Consider the following 7,481-nt stretch of genomic DNA (forward strand, 5'->3'; position numbering starts at 1 on the left):
GCTCTTCCTGGCCCTTCCTGACCAGAGGACCTTCCCTGCACCCTCTCACCCTGCCTGCGTGCGCCAGAATCGCTCCTCTAGTTCCTTGAGCTCTTCATCCAGGGGATCACCTGATCACACTTGTGTTGCAAGAAAATATCTCTGCAACAACGCAGAGGACAATTTAAAAAGAAGACAAATAGAGAAAGGGAGACCACTAAGAAAATAACAAATAACTTAGGCCAAGGGTTAGCAAACCATATCCTGCACCCCAAATCTGGTCCCCTGCATGTTTTTACACAGCCCAGGAGCTAAAAATCGTCTTTATATTTTTAAACATTTGAAAAAATCACAAAATTAATACTATTTTGTTGAATGTAAAATATACATCAAATTCACATTTCATTGTCCATAAATAAAATTTTTATTGAAACACAGTCATCCTCTTTCATTACAAAATCTATGGCTGTTGTCATGCTATAATGTCACAGTTGGGTAGTTGCAATGGAAACACTTTGGCCTATCCTAGTGGTTGGCAAACTGAGGCTCAGCAAACCGCGGCTTGCGAGCCACATGTGGCTCTTTGGCCCCTTGATTGTGGCTCTTCCACAAAATACCAACTTCTGCGCATGGACCACGAAGTTTCAATCACACTGTACATGCATGCCCGCACATGGTATTTTGTGGAAGAGCCACACTGGCATATCCTATCTAATAAAGAGAGAATATGCTAATTGACCCTCACACTGTCGCAAAGGTGGCTGCGCCCACAGCCAATGAGGATGGAATATGCTAATTGACTGCCACGCCCTCAAAAATGGTGGTGCCCACAGCCAACAAGGAGGGGATATGCTAATTGACTGCCCTGCCCTTAAAGATGGTGATGCCCACAGCCAATAAGGAGAGAATATGCTAATTGACTGTCACGCCCTCAAAGATGGCAGCGCCCACAGCTACAAGATGGTGGCGCCCAGTCCCCTCAGCCCCACTGGGGTGGCAGGCACATGGACCAGCCGGACCCACCCCCAGGAGGGCCTGCCGCTCTGCGTGCCTGCCTCTGGAGAACCCCAGTTCCCTCTAGTCAAAGTATAAAATGTTTACTATCTAACCCTTTAAAGAAAAAGCCATCCAACTTCTGTTCCAGACTAAAGAAGACAAAAGGTAAGAAGTAAGTGGTGGCATGGCAAAGAAGAGAAAGGTCAGTATAGGGGAAATCTAGGCATTAGAATCCAGTCTTCACCAGAGTCCTTTCCTTTCTTTCTCTCTTTCTTTTTAAAAAGTGGTTTTATTTTAAATATAAAACAAAGCAACAACAAAAATCCAAAGTTCATTGAATTATCATGAAATAAACACCCAGATATCAAGAAATAGATGATCTTAGGGTCTTCTTGGACTTAATGACTCCCAAGTTTTATTCAGATGACCCTGTAGCCTGAGCAGCCTTAAAAATTTACTAATGATTAACTTCCTACCTTTTCTTACTTCCCTACCTCATAAATGGAAACTCCATCCTTCCAACTGAAGATCAAAAACCATGGAGTCATTCTTTAGTCATCTTTTTCTCTTATTTTACACACCCACTCCCCATGGAGCAAATCCTGTTAGCGACACTTTCAAAATCAAGAACCTAACATGTCTCACCTCCTACAGTGTCACCACCATCATATGAGCCACCATAATTTCTCATATATATTATTGCCAATAGTCCTTTTGCTATGTGTTGGTTTCCTGTTTCTGTTCTTGGCTCCTTGCAATCTATCCTTAAATGGCATCCATGGCAATCATTTTTAGAAAATGGCTCAAATTATGTGATTTCTATGCATCAAACCTTCTATTATTTCCACCATTTCTCTCCTTTCTCCTTCAATCTCTGTTCTTTAGCTACATTGACTTCCTTGCTCTGGCTTGAAAATATTAAGGATGCACTTGCCTCAGGGCCTTTACATTGCTGATATCAGTCTGGAAAATGCTCAGCAAGAAGTCCATGTCTGTCACATCCTCATTTCTAGTTTTTCTTCACATCACCTTATTCATAAGGTCCTTCTTGACTATTCTCTATAAAACAGCTAGTCCTATTCTGTAATCTTCCTCTATGTTATTTCCTTTACATTTTCTGATACATTGTGCATTCATTTGTCTACTTATTGCATCTTTCATCCTACGAGAAAAACTCACAGTGCTTATCTGTTTTGTTTCCCAACCTGTCAAATATATCCTAGTATACAGTAAATTGTTAGATATGTATATTCATACATATATGTTGTAAATTGTTAAATATGTCTATCTAATCTAATAATAGAGAAACATGGTAATTGACCATACCTTCGCTACACCTCCCACTGGCTAATCAGCATGATATGCAAATTAACCACCAAAAAAGATGGCGGTTAATTTGCATATACCGGCTGGGAGTGAAGAATGAAGACGACATGGAAGCGAAGTGCTACAGAAGGGAGCTAAGTAGAGGCGGCAGAGATAGGAATGGAGCCAAGGCTGCGGAGGCAGAAGGCGGGAGGCGGGAGGGGAAACCCTGCCAGAGTGGCTGGGAGCGGGAGGGAAACCCAGCCGCAGCGGATGGGAGGTGGCAGGACAAACCTGGCCGCAGCGGATGGGAGCCAATGGGCAAACCCAGCCACAGTGGCTGGGAGCCGATGGGCAAATCCGTCCGCAGTGGATGGGAGCCGATAGGCAAACCTGGCCGCAGTGGCTGGGAGCAGGAGCGAAGCCCACCTCAGTGGGTTTCCCTCCCTTCTCTGCTTTGCTCCAGCCGCAGGAAGCCCTATTCTTGCAGGAATCTTCCTGCAATGGGCCTCTAGTATATATATATTTGAGAGTGAATAAATGCTCTTTATAATATATGTAATAAACAAAAATTTTCATGCCATATCCCTATAACTGGACAAAATTATTCTCAGGTAAAATACCTTCTCCAGGATATTTTCATGGCTTTTAATCCATGTGCACTCATCTCCCACCACTAGACACACTTGCTACGGTCCAGAAGCAGCTAAGAAAGTAATGTGATCAGAGCACAGCAAATGAAAAAGACAGTGGTACAAAATTACGTTAAAGAAGCAATTAGAAATTGGGGTCAGATCATTTATGAACTTGTAGGTCATGGTAAAGATTTTAACCTTTACTCTGAGGAAATTGGGCAGCTATTGTAGGACTGAGAGCCAAAGGAATGACATTATGTGACTTTAGGTGTTAAAGTGATAATACTGGCACTGGGTGAAGAATACAATTTAAGGGGCAAAGGCAGAATCAGGGAGTACGGTTAACTATCTATCCAGTAATCCTAGCTCTCATGGAGATACAGTGATGGTGGTTTGTACAACAGAGGTGGTTTTCAGAAACTAACAATGGTGAAAATAAATTGTTTAGAAGGCCTTAGAATAGGCCTGGTCTACAGAAGTAATTTTAATTACTAATTTCTTCCTAACTTAATGAATTAATGAATCTGTCAAGGTCACTCTGCTGGTCACATAATTATAATATGTTTGTTTGACCAGGCTCTTCTTGCTAAAAATAATAAATTGCATCTTGTAACAAGTGTTTGAGCTTGTTTTTTGTTTTCTTTTTTTTTATAGCAAAGCAACTCACTTACCCTGAAGACAGACAACTGGCAATAATAAACAACTGAGTGCATTGCTACGATACCAGACTGGCCGGGTATTTGCATCCAATAATTGAATACCCTCCCCTCCACCGGAAGTTTAACAGTCTCAGAAAGGTTTTCTTCCTTTACTACGCTGGAGAAGTAGTTTCGAACTGCAGTTAACAGTTTGAACTGCAGAGTCCCAGAGGCCTTTCAAACCCTACCGCTTCCCTCACTCAGCTTTATGGCTCGGAGACAATAAAAATCTCTCCAAGCTTCTTCATCTGCGGTGATCACATAATGAAATGTAATTTATAACGTACACAGGGCTTAACACACATTGAACACTAAGTTACTTCTCTCCAACTGGAAATAATTGTGAAAATCATTAATTTCTTACCTACTATTAAGAGAAAGACTCTTTGTCATCTGCAAGCCCTATTATCCAGGATCACAGCTCAACTTTAAAATATTCTGAACCAAAAATACAGAAGTACTATATAGCATAGAGAGGACAGAAATCCCCGAAAAAACTAGTCTTTCCAGTAAAATCCAGGCTCAGTAACATCCAGGAAATGGGTATCATGAGCAAATGCACCACCTTCTTTTTATGAACTGATTTGATATTTGAATCAAATTTAAAGGATTACTTACAACTAAATTTCCTCAAAAATATGTATTTCTTGAATAAGTATTTAGTTATACTGCAGTAACAAACAAGAAAGACAAGGTGTATTCACTATAATTTTTCTGTCACCACTGAAGAGACACCTGCCTTTTCCAGCTAAAAAAAACTTTCTACTTCAGTAGGTTACTCAATTTGATTGTAAACCCGCAAATAAATGATTGGACACATTTTAAACTGATAGTAATAATAACCAAGCATATGTTATGCAACTACATAGTTTGGAAAACAGTGTTGATTTTCACCATGATTATGCGGGCCTAACTTTAAGTGCTATTATCTTTTGAAAAAAACTGTACATATTACTGCAAAACACAAACATATAAGCTCTCAGTGAAAGAAGGTATGAATTTTTAAAAGTATATGACATTATTTCTTTTTTTTGCATGTATCTGTCCAATTTTCCCAACACCATATATTGAAAAGACTGTCTTGATTCCATTGTATGTTCTTGCCTCCTTTGTCAAATATTAATTGAGCATAGTGGTTTGGGTCGATTTCTAGGTTCTCTATTCTATTCCATTGATCTATATGTCCATTCTTGTAACAGTACCAGGCAGTTTTGAGAACAATGGCTTTGTAATACAGCTTGATATCTGGTATTGAGATCCCTCCTATTTTGTTCTTCTTTCTCAGCATTGCTGCAGCTATTCGGGTTTTGGGTTTTTTTTTTATTCCAGATGAATTTTTGGAGAGTTTGTTGTAGGTCTGTGAAATATGCTGTTGGTATTTTAATGGGGAGTGCATTGAATTTATAGATTGCTTTGGGTAGTATGGACATTTTAATGATGTTGATTCTATCAATCCATGAACACAGTATGTTCTTCCATCTGTTTTTGTCTTCCTCTATCTCTTTTTTCAGTGTCTTGTAGTTTTCTGAGTACAGTGGGGCCTTGACTTAACGAGTTTAATTCATTCCGTGATGGAGCTCATAACTCAAATTACTCGTATGTCAAATCATAAAGTGAACGAGTGAGACATGTGATGCTGGTCTGATGTTGTGGCGTTCACTGTGACTTTCGCTGTGCCAACTAGCGGTGGGGTATCTGAAGCTGGCTCGTAACCCGAATTTTAGCTCGCAACTCAAAGCAAAAAATCGGCCGAGAGATGGCTCGTATCTCGAAAAACTCGTTAGTCAGGACACTTGTAAGTCAAGGCCCCACTGTACAGGTCTTTTACCTTCTTAGACCACCAACTTACACCATACACAAAAATAAACTCTAAATGGATAAAGGACTTAAACATAAGATGAGAAACCATAAAAATATTAGAAGAATCTACAGGCAGCAAAATCTCAGACCTATGTCAAAGCCATATATTCACTGATACAGCTCCTAGGGCAATGGAAACTAAAGAGAAAATCAACAAACGGGACTACATAAAAAAAAACTCTGTACAGCAAAAGAAACCATCAACAAAACAACAAGAAACCCCACTGCATGGGAGAACATATTTGCCAATGTTATCACCGATAAGGGTTTAATCTCCAACATTTACAGGGAACTCATACAACTTAACAAAAGGCAGATAAACAGCCCAATCAAAAAATGGGCAACAGACATAAATACTACTAAATACTTTTCAAAAAGAGGACAAAGGAAAGCCAAGAGACATATGAAAACATGCTCAAAGTCATTAATCATCTGAAAAATGCATATCAAAACGACAATGCAGTACCATCTCACACCTGTCAGAATGGCTATCATCAACAAATCAACAAACAAATGCTGGCGATGATGTGGAGAAAAAGGAACCCTCATGCACTGCTTGTGGGAATGCAGACTGGAGCAGCCACTGTGGAGAACAGTATGGAGTTTCCTCAAAAAACTAAAAATGGAACTCCCATTTGACCCAGTGATCCCACTTCTAGGATTATATCCCAAGAAACTAGAAACACCAATCAGAAAGGATATATGCACCCCTATGTTCATAGTGGCACAATTTACCATAGCTAAGATTTGGAAACAACCTAAGTGCCCATCAGCAGATGAGTGGATTAGAAAACTGTGGTACATCTACACAATGGAATACTATGCTGAGTATGTAAGACACTGTATGTAAAAAGGAATTCTTACCATTTGCAACAGCATGGATGGAACTGGAGAGCATTATGCTAACCGAAATAAGCCAGTCAGAGAAAGAAAAATATCACATGATCTCACTCATTTGTGGAATATAATGAACATAAACTGATGAACAAAAACAGATTCAGAGACAGAGAAGCATCAATCAGACTGTCAAACCTCAGAGGGAAGGTAAGGGAGGGTGGGGGTAAGGGGAAGAGATCAACCAAAGAACTTGTATGCATGCATATAAGCCTAACCAATGGACACAGACACCAGGGAGGTGCGGGCATGAGTGAGGGGTATGGTGGGGGGCACTGGAGGGGGATATAAGGACACATATGTAATACCTTAATTAATAAAGAAAAAAAAGAATAAAAATATATGATATTTACCCCCATATTTTAACACAAGACATGATGTTGGATTTAATGACTATGGAGCAAGGAATCTTCAGAGCATTATATAAAGAGTGAATTTGTATTTATGTGGGGTGTTTTTTTAGTTTTAGGTTGTTGTTGTTGTTGTTGTTGTTGTGTGTGTGTGTGTGTGTGTGTGTTTGTTTGATTTAAAGGTCCAGATATCCTGACAAATGCAGAAATTCCCCACTAAAGCAATGTGTATTTTTAAAAATTATCACTGTACAAGTAGAAATTATCTAGGCATGGAGAATGACCTAAAAATTAGTGAATCTGTAAATCATTTTTAAATTAAAAAGAAAAACTAAACATGCAGAAACTAAGTATCAAAATGACCTGTAGATACCAGTTTAATAACTTTGAAAGTCAAATGATTCTCTAAATGCATTTATATTAGTAATCTCAAAAATAATTGAATTGCAAAATAGAAAATCTGAGGTAATTTTTATGAAAATGAAATTTGTAATAGAAAATTTTTATGACATGTTTTTTATCTTTTAAAATTACACAAGTTGAAACGGAGTTTAGCAATAAAAAGTGAAAATTACTTTAAGCTATAATTGTTAACATGTTTTTAATCTAATTTCAAAACCATGATCTCTTCTTTTAAAAAGGCTATTTCTCCACCTGGTTTTGGATTTGTATACCTCTCCTCATTATTTACATCCAGATTGTAAAATTCAATATAATTTTAGTGAATAAAAGTGGCAACTAAAGTTTTTACTTTTATCTTGGTA

At 38.6% G+C, this 7,481-nt stretch overlaps 1 protein-coding gene across 1 annotated transcript in view; it reads right to left on the reverse strand.

Moving 5' to 3' along the window:
- Positions 1–7,481, reverse strand: part of CSMD3 (CUB and Sushi multiple domains 3) — an 831,991-nt gene that overhangs the window by 481,910 nt on the left and 342,600 nt on the right.

The sequence above is a fragment of the Myotis lucifugus genome, unplaced genomic scaffold, assembly GCF_000147115.1.
Source record: "Myotis lucifugus unplaced genomic scaffold, Myoluc2.0 scaffold_17, whole genome shotgun sequence".
Lineage (NCBI taxonomy): Eukaryota > Metazoa > Chordata > Mammalia > Chiroptera > Vespertilionidae > Myotis > Myotis lucifugus.